The sequence below is a fragment of the Pleurodeles waltl genome, chromosome 1_1 (assembly GCF_031143425.1).
Source record: "Pleurodeles waltl isolate 20211129_DDA chromosome 1_1, aPleWal1.hap1.20221129, whole genome shotgun sequence".
Taxonomy (NCBI): Eukaryota; Metazoa; Chordata; class Amphibia; order Caudata; family Salamandridae; genus Pleurodeles; species Pleurodeles waltl.
The window spans coordinates 828842963-828856032 of record NC_090436.1 but is presented as its reverse complement, the minus strand read 5'-3'; positions in this window follow the sequence as shown (position 1 = coordinate 828856032).

The following is a 13070-nucleotide window of genomic DNA, read 5'->3' as shown; positions in this document are numbered from 1 at the left end:
AATGCCCTGACTTGAGTCTGGGTTTTTGGAGCTGCCCAGTCCAGAATAGTCTGGATCTTAGGCTGGAGTGGCTGAACTTGGCCTCCACCTACAAGGTGTCCCAAGTAAACCACAGTTCCCTGCCCTATCTGGCATTTGGATGCCTTGATAGAGAGGCCTGCAGATTGCAGAGCCTTCAAAACCTTCTTCAGGTGGACCAGGTGATCCTGCCAGGTGGAGCTGAAGACAGCAATATCATCAAGATAAGCTGCACTAAAGGATTCCAACCCAGCAAGGACTTGATTCACCAACCTTTGGAAGGTGGCAGGGGCATTCTTTAAACCAAAGGGCATAACAGTGAACTGATAATGCCCATCAGGTGTGGAGAATGCTGTTTTCTCTTTTGCTCCAGGGGCCATTTTGATTTGCCAGTACCCAGCTGTTAAGTCAAAGGTACTTAAGAATTTGGCAGCCCCTAATTTGTCTATCAGCTCATCAGCTCTAGGAATGGGATGGGCATCTGTCTTGGTGACAGAATTGAGACCTCTGTAGTCCACACAAAACCTCATTTCTCTCTTTCCTTCTTTGGTGTGAGGTTTGGGGACTAAGACCACTGGGCTAGCCCAGGGGCTGTCAGAATACTCAATTACTCCCAATTCCAGCATCTTGTGGACTTCCACCTTGATGCTTTCCTTAACTTGGTCAGACTGTCGGAATATTTTGTTTTTGACAGGCATGCTGTCCCCTGTGTCCACATCATGGGTACACAGGTGTGTCTGACCAGGGGTTAGGGAAAAGAGTTCAGCAAACTGCTGTAGGACCTTCCTACAGTCAGACTGCTGTTGGCTAGAGAGGGTGTCTGAATAGATCACTCCATCCACTGAGCCATCTTTAGGGTCTGATGAGAGGAGATCAGGGAGAGGCTCACTCTCAGCTTCCTGGTCCTCATCTGTTACCATCAACAGATTTACATCAGCCCTGTCATGGAAGAGCTTAAGGCGGTTCACATGGATCACCCTCTTGGGGCTCCTGCTTGTGCCCAGGTCTACCAGGTAGGTGACCTGACTCTTCCTCTCTAGTACTGGGTAAGGGCCACTCCATTTGTCCTGAAGTGCCCTGGGAGCCACAGGCTCCAGAACCCAGACTTTCTGCCCTGGTTGAAATTCAACCAGTGCAGCCTTTTGGTCATACCACATCTTCTGGAGTTGTTGGTTGGCCTCAAGGTTTTTACTTGCCTTTTCCATGTACTCTGCCATCCTTGAGCGAAGGCCAAGTACATAGTCCACTATGTCTTGTTTAGGCTCATGAAGAGGTCTCTCCCAGCCTTCTTTAACAAGAGCAAGTGGTCCCCTTACAGGATGGCCAAACAGAAGTTCAAAGGGTGAGAATCCTACTCCCTTCTGAGGCACCTCTCTGTAAGCAAAAAGCAGACATGGCAAGAGGACATCCCATCTCCTTTTGAGTTTTTCTGGGAGCCCCATGATCATGCCCTTTAATGTCTTGTTGAATCTCTCGACAAGGCCATTAGTTTGTGGATGATATGGTGTAGTGAATTTATAAGTCACTCCACACTCATTCCACATGTGTTTTAGGTATGCTGACATGAAGTTGGTACCTCTGTCAGACACCACCTCCTTAGGGAAGCCCACTCTGGTAAAGATACCAATGAGGGCCTTGGCTACTTCAGGGGCAGTAGTCGACCTAAGGGGAATAGCTTCAGGATACCTAGTAGCATGATCCACTACTACTAGGATGTACATATTTCCTGAGGCTGTGGGAGGTTCTAGTGGACCAACTATGTCCACACCCACTCTTTCAAAGGGGACCCCCACCACTGGAAGTGGAATGAGGGGGGCCTTTGGTTGCCCACCTGTCTTCCCACTGGCTTGACAGGTGGGGCAGGAGAGGCAAAACTCCTTAACCTTCTGGGACATATTGGGCCAGTAGAAGTGGTTGACTAACCTCTCCCACGTCTTGGTTTGTCCCAAATGCCCAGCAAGGGGAATATCATGGGCTAAGGTCAGAATAAACTCTCTGAAACCCTGAGGCACTACCACTCTCCTAGTGGCACCAGGTTTGGGATCTCTTGCCTCAGTGTACAGGAGTCCATCTTCCCAATAGACCCTATGTGTTCCATTTTTCTTGCCTTTGGACTCTTCAGCAGCTTGCTGCCTAAGGCCTTCAAGAGAGGGACAGGTTTCTTGTCCCTTACACAGCTCTTCCCTTGAGGGTCCCCCTGGGCCTAAGAGCTTCAACCTGATAAGGTTCCAGCTCCATAGGCTCAGTTCCCTCAGAGGGCAGCACTTCTTCCTGAGAAGAGAGGTTCTCTTTTTCTTGCTGTGTTGCAGCTGGTTTCCCAGCTGACTTTCCTTTTCTCTTGGTAGGCTGGGCCTTTCTTCCAGACTCCAGCTCTACTTTTTCACCCTGTGCCTTGCACTGTGCCCTTGTCTTGACACACACCAGTTCAGGGACACCCAGCATGGCTGCATGGGTTTTCAGTTCTACCTCAGCCCATGCTGAGGACTCCAGGTCATTTCCAAGCAAACAGTCTACTGGGATATTTGAGGAGACCACCACCTGTTTCAGGCCATTGACCCCTCCCCACTCTAAAGTTACCATTGCCATTGGATGTACTTTAGTCTGATTGTCAGCGTTGGTGACTGGATAAGTTTGTCCAGCCAGGTATTGGCCAGGGGAAACCAGTTTCTCTGTCACCATAGTGACACTGGCACCTGTATCCCTCAGGCCCTCTACACTTGTCCCATTGATTAAGAGCTGCTGCCTGTATTTTTGCATGTTAGGGGGCCAGGCAGCCAGTGTGGCTAAATCCACCCCACCCTCAGAGACTAATGTAGCTTCAGTGTGACACCTGATTTGCTCTGGGCACACTGTTGATCCCACTTGGAGACTGGCCATTCCAGTTTTAGCTGGATGGGAGTTAGAAGTGGTATCTTTCTTGGGACAGGCCTTGTCTCCAGTTTGGTGTCCAGACTGACTACAGCTACGACACCAGGCCTTTTTGGGATCAAAGTTTTTACCCTTGTACCCAGAATTGTTTTGTGAAGAGGCTCTGGGCCCACCCTCCTGTGCAGGTTTTTGGGGGCCTGTAGAAGACTCTTTACTATTTTTGTTTTTGGTTGTCTCACCACCTTTCCCCTGGGGAGGTTTTGTGACCCCTTTCTTTTGGTCACCCCCTGTGAAAGTTTTGGACACCCTAGTCTTGACCCAATGGTCCGCCTTCTTTCCCAATTCTTGGGGAGAAATTGGTCCTAGGTCTACCAGATGCTGATGCAGTTTGTCATTGAAACAATTACTTAACAGGTGTTCTTTCATAAATAAATTGTACAGCCCATCATAATCACTTACACCACTGCCTTGAATCCAACCATCTAGTGTTTTTACTGAGTAGTCTACAAAGTCAACCCAGGTCTGGCTCGAGGATTTTTGAGCCCCCCTGAATCTAATCCTATACTCCTCAGTGGAGAATCCAAAGCCCTCAATCAGGGTACCCTTCATGAGGTCATAAGATTCTGCATCTTTTCCAGAGAGTGTGAGGAGTCTATCCCTACACTTTCCTGTGAACATTTCCCAAAGGAGAGCACCCCAGTGAGATTTGTTCACTTTTCTGGTTACACAAGCCCTCTCAAAAGCTGTGAACCATTTGGTGATGTCATCACCATCTTCATATTTAGTTACAATCCCTTTAGGGATTTTCAACATGTCAGGAGAATCTCTGACCCTATTTATGTTGCTGCCACCATTGATGGGTCCTAGGCCCATCTCTTGTCTTTCCCTTTCTATGGCTAGGATCTGTCTTTCCAAAGCCAATCTTTTGGCCATCCTGGCTAACTGGATGTCCTCTTCACTGGAGTTATCCTCAGTGATTTCAGAGAGGTTGGTCCCTCCTGTGAGGGAACCAGCATCTCTGACTATGATTTGTGGAGTCAGGGCTTGAGAGGCCCTGTCTTCCCTAGATAGGACTGGTAGGGGGGAATCACCCTCCAAGTCACTATCATCATCCTCTGTGTTGCCATCCTCAGAGGGTTGGCTCTTTCAAACTCTGCCAAAAGCTCCTGGAGCTGTAGTTTGGAAGGTCTGGGGCCCATTACTATTTTCTTTATTGTACAGAGTGACCTTAGCTCCCTCATCTTAAGAGGGAGGTAAGGTGTGGTGTCAAGTTCCACCACATTCATCTCTGCACTAGACATTATGCTTCTAAAAGTTGGAATACTTTTTAAGAATCTAAAACTAGTTCTAGGTTCTAATTCAAACTTTTACCAAACTTGTAAACTCTAAAAGGAAATGCTAACAGGGACTAACACAAGGCCCTAGCAGGACTTTTAAGAATTTAGAAAAATTTCAAATTGCAAAAAATCAATTTATAATGACAATTTTTTGAATTTGTCGTGTGATCAGGTATTGGCTGGGTAGTCCAGCAAATGCAAAGTCTTGTACCCCACCGCTGATCCACCAATGTAGGAAGTTGGCTCTGTATGCACTATTTCAAAGTAAGGAATAGTATGCACAGAGTCCAAGGGTTCCCCTTAGAGGTAAGATAGTGGCAAAAAGAGATAATACCAATGCTCTATTTTGTGGTAGTGTGGTCGAGCAGTAGGCTTATCAAAGGAGTAGTGTTAAGCATTTGTTGTACATACACACAGGCAATAAATGAGGAACACACACTCAGAGACAAATCCAGCCAATAGGTTTTGTTATAGAAAAATATATTTTCTTAGTTTATTTTAAGATCCACAGGTTCAAATTCTACATGGAATATCTCATTTGAAAGGTATTGCAGGTAAGTACTTTAGGAACTTTGAATCATTACATTAGCATGTATACTTTTCACATAAAACACAATAAGCTGTTTTAAAAGTGGACACAGTGCAATTTTCACAGTTCCTCGGGAGGTAAGTTTTTGTTAGTTTTTGTCAGGTAAGTAAATCACTTACAAGTCTCAGGTTTGGGTCCAAGGTAGCCCACTGTTGGGGGTTCAGAGCAACCCCAAAGTTACCACACCAGCAGCTCAGGGCCGGTCAGGTGCAGAGGTCAAAGAGGTGCCCAAAACGCATAGGCTTCAATGGAGAGAAGGGAGTGCCCCGGTTCCGGTCTGCCAGCAGGTAAGTACCCGCGTCTTCGAAGGGCAGACCAGGGGGGTTTGTAGGGCACCAGGGGAGACACAAGTCCACACAAAAAGTACACCCTCATCGGCACTGGGGCGGCCGGGTGCAGTGTAGAAACAAGCGTCGGGTTTTCAATGGAAATCAATGAGAGATCAAGGGATCTCTTCAGCGTTGCAGGCAGGCAAGGGGGGGGCTCCTCGGGGTAGCCACCACCTGGGCAAGGGAGAGTGCCTCCTGGGGGTCACTCCTGCACAGAAGTTCCGATCCTTCAGGTGCTGGGGGCTGCGGGTGCAGGGTCTTTTCCAGCCGTCGGGAAATGGAGTTTAGACAGTCGCGGTCAGGGGGAGCCTGGGGATTCCCTCTGCAGGCGTCGCTGTGGGGGCCTCAGGGGGGACAACTTTGGTTACTCACAGTCGTAGAGTCGCCGGAGGGTCCTCCCTGAAGCGTTGTTTCTCCACCAGTCGAGTCGGGGTCGCCGGGTGCAGTGTTGCCAGTCTCACGCTACTTGCGGGGAGTTGCAGGGGTCTTTAAATCTGCTCCTTGAAACAAACTCGCAGTTCTTTTGGAGCAGTGCCGCTGTCCTCAGGAGTTTCTTGGTCTCTTGGAAGCAGGGCAGTCCTCTGAGGATTCAGAGGTCGCTGGTCCTGCAGAAAGCGTCGCTGGAGCAGGGTTCTTTAGAAGGCAGGAGACAGGCCGGTAGGACTGGGGCCAAAGCAGTTGGTGTCTTCTTTCTTCTTCTGCAGGGGTTTTCAGCTCGGCAGTCTTCTTCTTCGGTAAGTTGCAGGAATCTAAATTCTTAGGTTCAGGGGAGCCCTTAAATACTAAATTTAAGGGCGTGTTTAGGTCTGGGGGTTAGTAGCCAATGGCTACTAGCCCTGAGGGTGGGTACACCCTCTTTGTGCCTCCTCCCAAGGGGAGGGGGTCACATCCCTAATCCTATTGGGGGAATCCTCCATCTGCAAGATGGAGGATTTCTAAAAGTTGGAGTCACTTCAGCTCAGGACACCTTAGGGGCTGTCTTGACTGGCCAGTGACTCCTCCTTGTTTTTCTCATTATTTTCTCCGGCCTTGCTGCCAAAAGTGGGGGCCGGGGCCGGAGGGGGCGGGCAACTCCACTAGCTGGAGTGTCCTGCGGTGCTGGCACAAAGGGGTGAGCCTTTGAGGCTCACCGCCAGGTGTGACAGCTCCTGCCTGGGGGAGGTGTTAGCATCTCCACCCAGTGCAGGCTTTGTTACTGGCCTCAGAGTGACAAAGGCCCTCTCCCCATGGGGCCAGCAACATGTCTCTAGTGTGGCAGGCTGCTGGAACCAGTCAGCCTACACAGATAGTTGGTTAAGGTTTCAGGGGGCACCTCTAAGGTGCCCTCTGGGGTGTATTTTACAATAAAATGTACACTGGCATCAGTGTGCATTTATTGTGCTGAGAAGTTTGATACCAAACTTCCCAGTTTTCAGTGTAGCCATTATGGTGCTGTGGAGTTCGTGTAAGACAGACTCCCAGACCATATACTCTTATGGCTACCCTGCACTTACAATGTCTAAGGTATTGCTTAGACACTGTAGGGGCACAGTGCTCATGCACTGGTGCCCTCACCTATGGTATAGTGCACCCTGCCTTAGGGCTGTAAGGCCTACTAGAGGGGTGACTTATCTATACCTGCATAGGCAGTGAGAGGCTGGCATGGCACCCTGAGGGGAGTGCCATGTCGACTTACTCGTTTTGTTCTCACCAGCACACACAAGCTGGCAAGCAGTGTGTCTGTGCTGAGTGAGGGGTCTCCAGGGTGGCATAAGACATGCTGCAGCCCTTAGAGACCTTCCTTGGCATCAGGGCCCTTGGTACTAGGGGTACCACTTACAAGGGACTTATCTGGATGCCAGGGTGTGCCAATTGTGGATACAAAAGTACAGGTTAGGGAAAGAACACTGGTGCTGGGGCCTGGTTAGCAGGCCTCAGCACACTTCCAATTCAAAACATAGCATCAGCAAAGGCAAAAAGTCAGGGGGTAACCATGCCAAGGAGGCATTTCCTTACATCAGGTCTTCCACTTATTGTGGAATCCTAGAAGAGAGGAGGGGACTCTGAAGTGGAGTGGGAGGCTGTTCCATGCTTTAGGAGCGATGTAAGAAAAATGCCCATTCTCCTGATCTGGTTCTGTGTATGTGTGCAAATAGACGTCCTTCAGAACAGACGTGTCTGCGTGATTGGTGGAAGGAGATGTGTCTGTTCAGGTATGTTGAGTGTAAGATGTGTAGTGCCTTGAATGTGTGTTTGAGGAGTAATGGAATGTAGTTTGTTTTACAATGTGACAGTAAGCAGTTGTGAGTCTGCACATATTAGGACCATAATAGGGCGATAGCGTGATGATCGATGAAATGGAGTGTCCAGTGGCAAGCATGGGACTCAGTGATGGTGTGTGCCAAAGAAAGTTCAACAATGATTGTACAGGACGGTTCCAAAAACAGTACTATTATGTGTAGTGAATGGTCGAGCATTACCTCCCGTCCCTCCCTCGCCTTCCTTAACAACCAATGAGAGGCTCCTTTGTCTCACCCAGACCCCTCTCCTCTCTTCTTAAAAGAGCCCCTAACCCCCACCCACTCCTGTTTTATTTTGTCTCCTTACTTGGTGAGACTTACCTCTTCTCTCCTCTTTGGCGTGGCTGAGGGGGGCATCGTCATCTTCTACGGCGCTGGTTGCGGTGCCTCTGGTGCCATTTCTCCCTCGCTCGGTAACGGCACGATAGAGGCATGTGGGGCTGCCTCTCTGTAGTTTCCTGCTACGACGTCTGATGCGGTCCGACGGCTCTGCTGTGGCTGGGGCTGTGCTTCCGGGTTGAAGCACATCGATCGCCCGGCAGCAAGTTTCTACCTTTCTGGGGTAAGACGGGCATTTAAGCCAGAGTTTTTTTGATGTTGCTCGTTGGTTCTCCTGATTGGGGGGCCTATTAGGGATCAACTTATGATTGTTTATCGGCTAGGCTGTTTTAGGGCTTTTTAAACCCAGGAAGGTGGTATTGGACATCTGTTTGGTGTCATCATGTTGGGGAAGAAGGGTGCAATACGAAGGGGAGTGATTTCTTCTTCTTCCTCTTCCTAGGTTGGGGGGTTCCTGTGCCATTGCAGTCTACTAGAGTGGACAGGTCTGATATGGCTAGTACTGCTCCTCTTATGTCTCGTGAGGAAGTTCAAGACATGATTGAGGTGGCAGTTTCCAGGGCTCTCCAGGCTGGGGCTGCCCGTGCAGGTCGTCCCTCTGCTGCTACCACCTCCATGGAGGCTGCTGGTTCCTCTTCTTCAGAGGAGGCTGGTCCTTCTATGTCTTCTGGGGGAAAATATGTGTCTTGTGAGGAAATGTGGAGAATTCTGACTCACGTCCGGGACAATTTGGGTTTTCCTGCTTTTCAACCTGCAGAGGAGGATTCTACCCTATTTCCTCAGTATGTGACTCCTTCTCGGTTTGTTATGCCTTTCCTGGGGCCTCTAAAGGACATGGTTTTCCGGGAATGAAAAGACGTGGACAAAGCCCACGTTTTCTCCAAAAATTGTATTTGCTGGAAGGAGAGGATGCTCTGCCTCCTTCGGTGCATTTAGATTCTATGCTGGCTACTTTGATTGGTAAAAGGGCTGTCAATCAGGAAGATTGTACTCTTTCTGATGCCACTGATTGGAAGGTGGACTCTGGTTTAAAGAGGGCTTTTTCTGCTGGAAATTTGACTCTTCGGGCTGGGATTTTTTCTGCGTATTCTGCGCAGTCCTTGGTTCAGGACTTTGAAAAACTTGCGGTGGCTGTGCAGGATGGGTCGGAATGTTCTAATTACTGTCCGTTACTGAACAACAGGCCTGTTTATTGGCTGATTTTTATTCAGATATTATCCGCTCTTCGGCTATGGCTTCTGGGGCAGTGATTGGGGCACACACGTCTCTTTGGTTGCGGCAATGGAAAGCTGATCCTGGGGATAAAGCAGCTCTCCTAAGACTTCCTTTTGAAGGTCAGGCTCAGTTTGGGGATCAATTGCCTGCAATGATTTCTAAAGCCTTTAAGGACCGTAAGCATGCGTTACCTTATAAAGGAAGCTCCACATTTGGCAAAGGGTGGAAGTCGCACTCCAGGTCCTCTCCCAAGTTTGTTCCTCGGTCTTCTTCCAGGAAGCGTTGGTTTCATCCTAGGTTTTCTCCTAAGAGGTCAGTTCCATCGGCGAAAGGGGCTGCTAAGAAGGGTTCCTGACAATCAAGGTTTTGGAGCGTGGCCAGAGGGAGGAAGGCTGAGACATTTTCTGTCTGAATAGAGAAAGAATGTTGCTGATCAGTGGGTCCTGAACATTGTAGAAAATGGATACTCCATATAGTTCGATCTTGTTCCTCCAGACACTGGGGTATGTCCGACTCCTTTACCTTTGGAAGAAGGCAGGTGGGAGGCTTTGGTGGAGGGAGTCCAATCTTTGCTGTCAAATGGTGCCATTTGCAGGGTTCCAGTGGAAGAATAGGGAAAGGGAACTTATTATGTTCCTTGTTCCAAAGCTGACAGGGGGTTTCCGTCCTGTCTTGAATCTCAAATGAGTGAATTCTTGGATTAAGACTGTGCATTTCCAGATGTTGTCCATTCAGGATATTCTTCCTCTCATATTGCCAGGGGATTTTCTGGGGTCTCTGGATCTTCAGGATGCTTACCTCCACGTGCCTGTCGCAGTGTCTTCTCAAGGTTTCTGCCCTTTGCAATAGGTCCGGACCATTTTCAGTTTTGTGTTCTTCCCTTTGGCCTGAAGTCAGCTCCCAGAGTCTTCACAAAAGTGCTTGCTCCTCTCGTGGCGCTTCTGCATGGGGAGGGGGAGTTTGTACATCCTTTCCTGGACGATCTCTTGATTCAGGCTCCAAATGCAGATCTTATGAGGTTTCATGTGGAAAGAGTCTTGGGGGTCCTACAGGGTCACGGTTTCTTAATCCATTGGGGGAAATCCGATTTGGTGCCTTCCCAGGACCTGGTGTTTATCGGGGCTCGATTTCTGACTCTGCGGGGTTGGTGACTGTGTCAGACAGGAGATGGAAGGGTCTTCAGGCTCAGGTGACAGCTGTGCCTTCTCAAGCGGCTCCCAGGGCGCTTCAGTGGTTATGGCTACAGGGTCACTTGGCTTCAGTGATCTTCTTGGTTCATTGGGCAAGGTTTCATCTTCTTTGTCTGGTAAATTGATTGCTATCCCGATGGTCTCCAGATCCTTGCACTCTGCGTACTCGCTTTACTGTGTCAGATTTCATTCGCCAGAAGTTGGGTTGGTGGATGGTGCCGGCTCCTCTACAGATTGGGATTCCTTTGTCACCTCCGATGCCTGTGGTGTTAACGACCGATGCCAGTCTCTCGGGGTGGGGGCGTGGCTGGGGTCGGGGCAAGTTCAGGGGTTTTGGTTCCTGAGAGAATCAGAGAGGTCCTCGAATTGGAGGGAGTTGACTGCTGTCCGGCTAGCTCTGGTGCATTTTCAGGCGCTCTTGCAAGGGGAGGCAGTGTTGGTACAGACAGACAACTTGGTGGCCAAGTCCTATATCAACAGGCAGGGAGGGACCAGTTCCCACTCTCTGAATCTAGTTGCTCAGGTGATTTTTTTGTGGGCCCAGCATTCGGTTCTGTCTCTTCGGGCCACGTATATTCAGGGGTCGGAGAATGTTCTGGCAGATCAGTTGAGCAGGGTCATTCCTTCCTCCCGGGAGTTCTCCCTTCGGGTGTCTCTATTCCATTGTCTGGTGTGGAAATGGGGTTGTCCGGTTGTGGACTTGTATGCATCTCTGGAAAATGCGAAGGTAGGGAAGTTCTTCTCCGAGTATCGGTGTCCTCAGGCATGGGCAATGGACGGTCTGACGTGTCCATGGCCACAGGGTCTTCTTTATGCCTTTCCTCCTTTTCAGTTGCTCCGATCCTTTCTTGTCAGGGTACGGCAGGTGGGGGCTCATGTGATTTTTATCGCTCCCCGTAGGCCTCGAGCGAATTGGTTTTCTCTGCTTCCGCGGTTGGCCTTTGGGTCAGAATGGGTTCTTCCTCTTCATCCCTCTCTGGTGTTTCCTTGTCTCTCCCGGGGATCCTTGCAGAGACTGCACTTGAAGGCTTGGAGGTTGAACAGCGGGGTTTGACTGGACTGGGGTTTCCTGGTCCTTTGGCTCCGACTTTGCAGGAGGCTAGGCGTAAATCCACATTGCATTCCTATGGACGTCAGTGGAAAGTTTTTTCCTTGTGGTGTTTGCGACAGCATATTGACCCTACAGTTGTTTCTCTGTTTGTGATCATGCAGTTTTTGCAGGATGGGGCACGTATGGGGTTCTCAGTGGCTACGCTACGTGTTCAATGGGCGGCAATACAAACTTTTTGGGGTCCCTGGTGTAATTTGGAAGATGATGGTCATTTGATGCCCACATTTTTTCAAGGTCTGGTGAATTTATTCCCGAAACCTGTGCATTCTTTCCCTGGTGGGAATCTGCAGTTGGTGTGAGATCTATTGCTGGACCCACCTTTTGAACCTTTGGAGGACATTGATTTAAAACATTTGACGCTGAAAACTTGGTTTTTGGTGGCTATTACTTCGGCCAGGCGTTTGGGGGAGTTGGGTGCATTATCCTGCTCCTTTCTTTTTTGCAAAGATTTTCCTGATTGGGTTGTGCTAGTTCCTGCTCCCTCTTCTGTGTGTAAGGTTAATTCTGCTTTTCATGGTCGAAAAGAGGTGATTCTTCCTGCTTTTTGTTCTGACCCTTCCTCGGAGGAGGAGACCAGATTACATGCTTTGGATGTACAATGGACCTTGTTGTGTTATTTGAAGGCGGTTACTGCATTCCGTAAAGGGGGTTCCTTGTTTGTAAATTTTGGTCCTGCTAGGAAAGGAGAGAAGCCTTCTACTGCTTCCCTGAGTCGCTAGATCCAGTCGCTGGTACTGTTGGCCTATGATTTGAAAGGGGTGGTGCCTCCTGCAGGGATTCAGGGACGTTCTACGCAGGGTATGGCTGCTACTGTGGCTGAGTTGCAGGGCACTTCGGTGGTAGAGATTTGTAGAGTCGCTACTTGGGCATCTCCTTCCACTTTTGTGAAACTACCGTTTTGCTGAATTGGGATGTTTGGAGGCGGTTTTGGGGCACAGGGTTTTGTTCTTAATGAAGGAATAGAGGTTTCTCTGTGTATGATCTGGTTGTGATTAACTGAGTTTCCGTTGGCTTGTTTCTGTACAGGAGAGGGCAAGGCGAGGGGCTTTTTTAAGAAGAGAGGGAAGAGGTCTGGGTGAGGCAAAGGAGCCTCTCATTGGTTGTTAAGGAAGGTGAGGGAGTAATGCCATTAACGCTAAGTAATGGACGCATTATCATGTGACGTGGAGAGGTCTGGTGATGGAGTGTGACGCAGACAAGCCAAAGTGTGGGACAGCCTTTAATCCACTGGTACTATTTGTGCTACAGACACGTACCTGCGGCCTTGTCTGTTGCCACATCATTAGCCAGTGCTGGCATTTTAGTTAGCAGTTTGTTGAGTCCTGCGATTTTTTAGTTTGGGAATAAAATAATCAAGACTGGTTGAACGTGTCAGGCGAGATCTGGACTCACTGGACAGCAACAGTCAAATAGCGTCATTGGGCGCAAAAACCTATTTTAAAAAATGTATTTACGCTGCTGATAAATGCGGCGTTCGTAACTTTTTAGGAAGGGCGCCTCGGAGGATGGTGGAAATTAAGTGAGAGTGGTGGTCAGTGACTGTGTAATATTGAAGGCGTGGGAGGCGGTTTATATGTAATACTACATCACACAAACCGCACCGTCCCCTTCGCATTGCTGCACCAACCTGTGGCCTGGGCTCAGCTATTCCTGGGGCTTCTTCCTACGATTATAGCCCAGACGCCCACCCAAAGCCCCACTATTACTGCTCCTTCTGGTTTTTTTTTTTTTTTTTTGGGGGGGGGAGAGAGAGGGGCTTATTTTTGTTCCTGTATTTTTTGGTGTGTTCACCCTT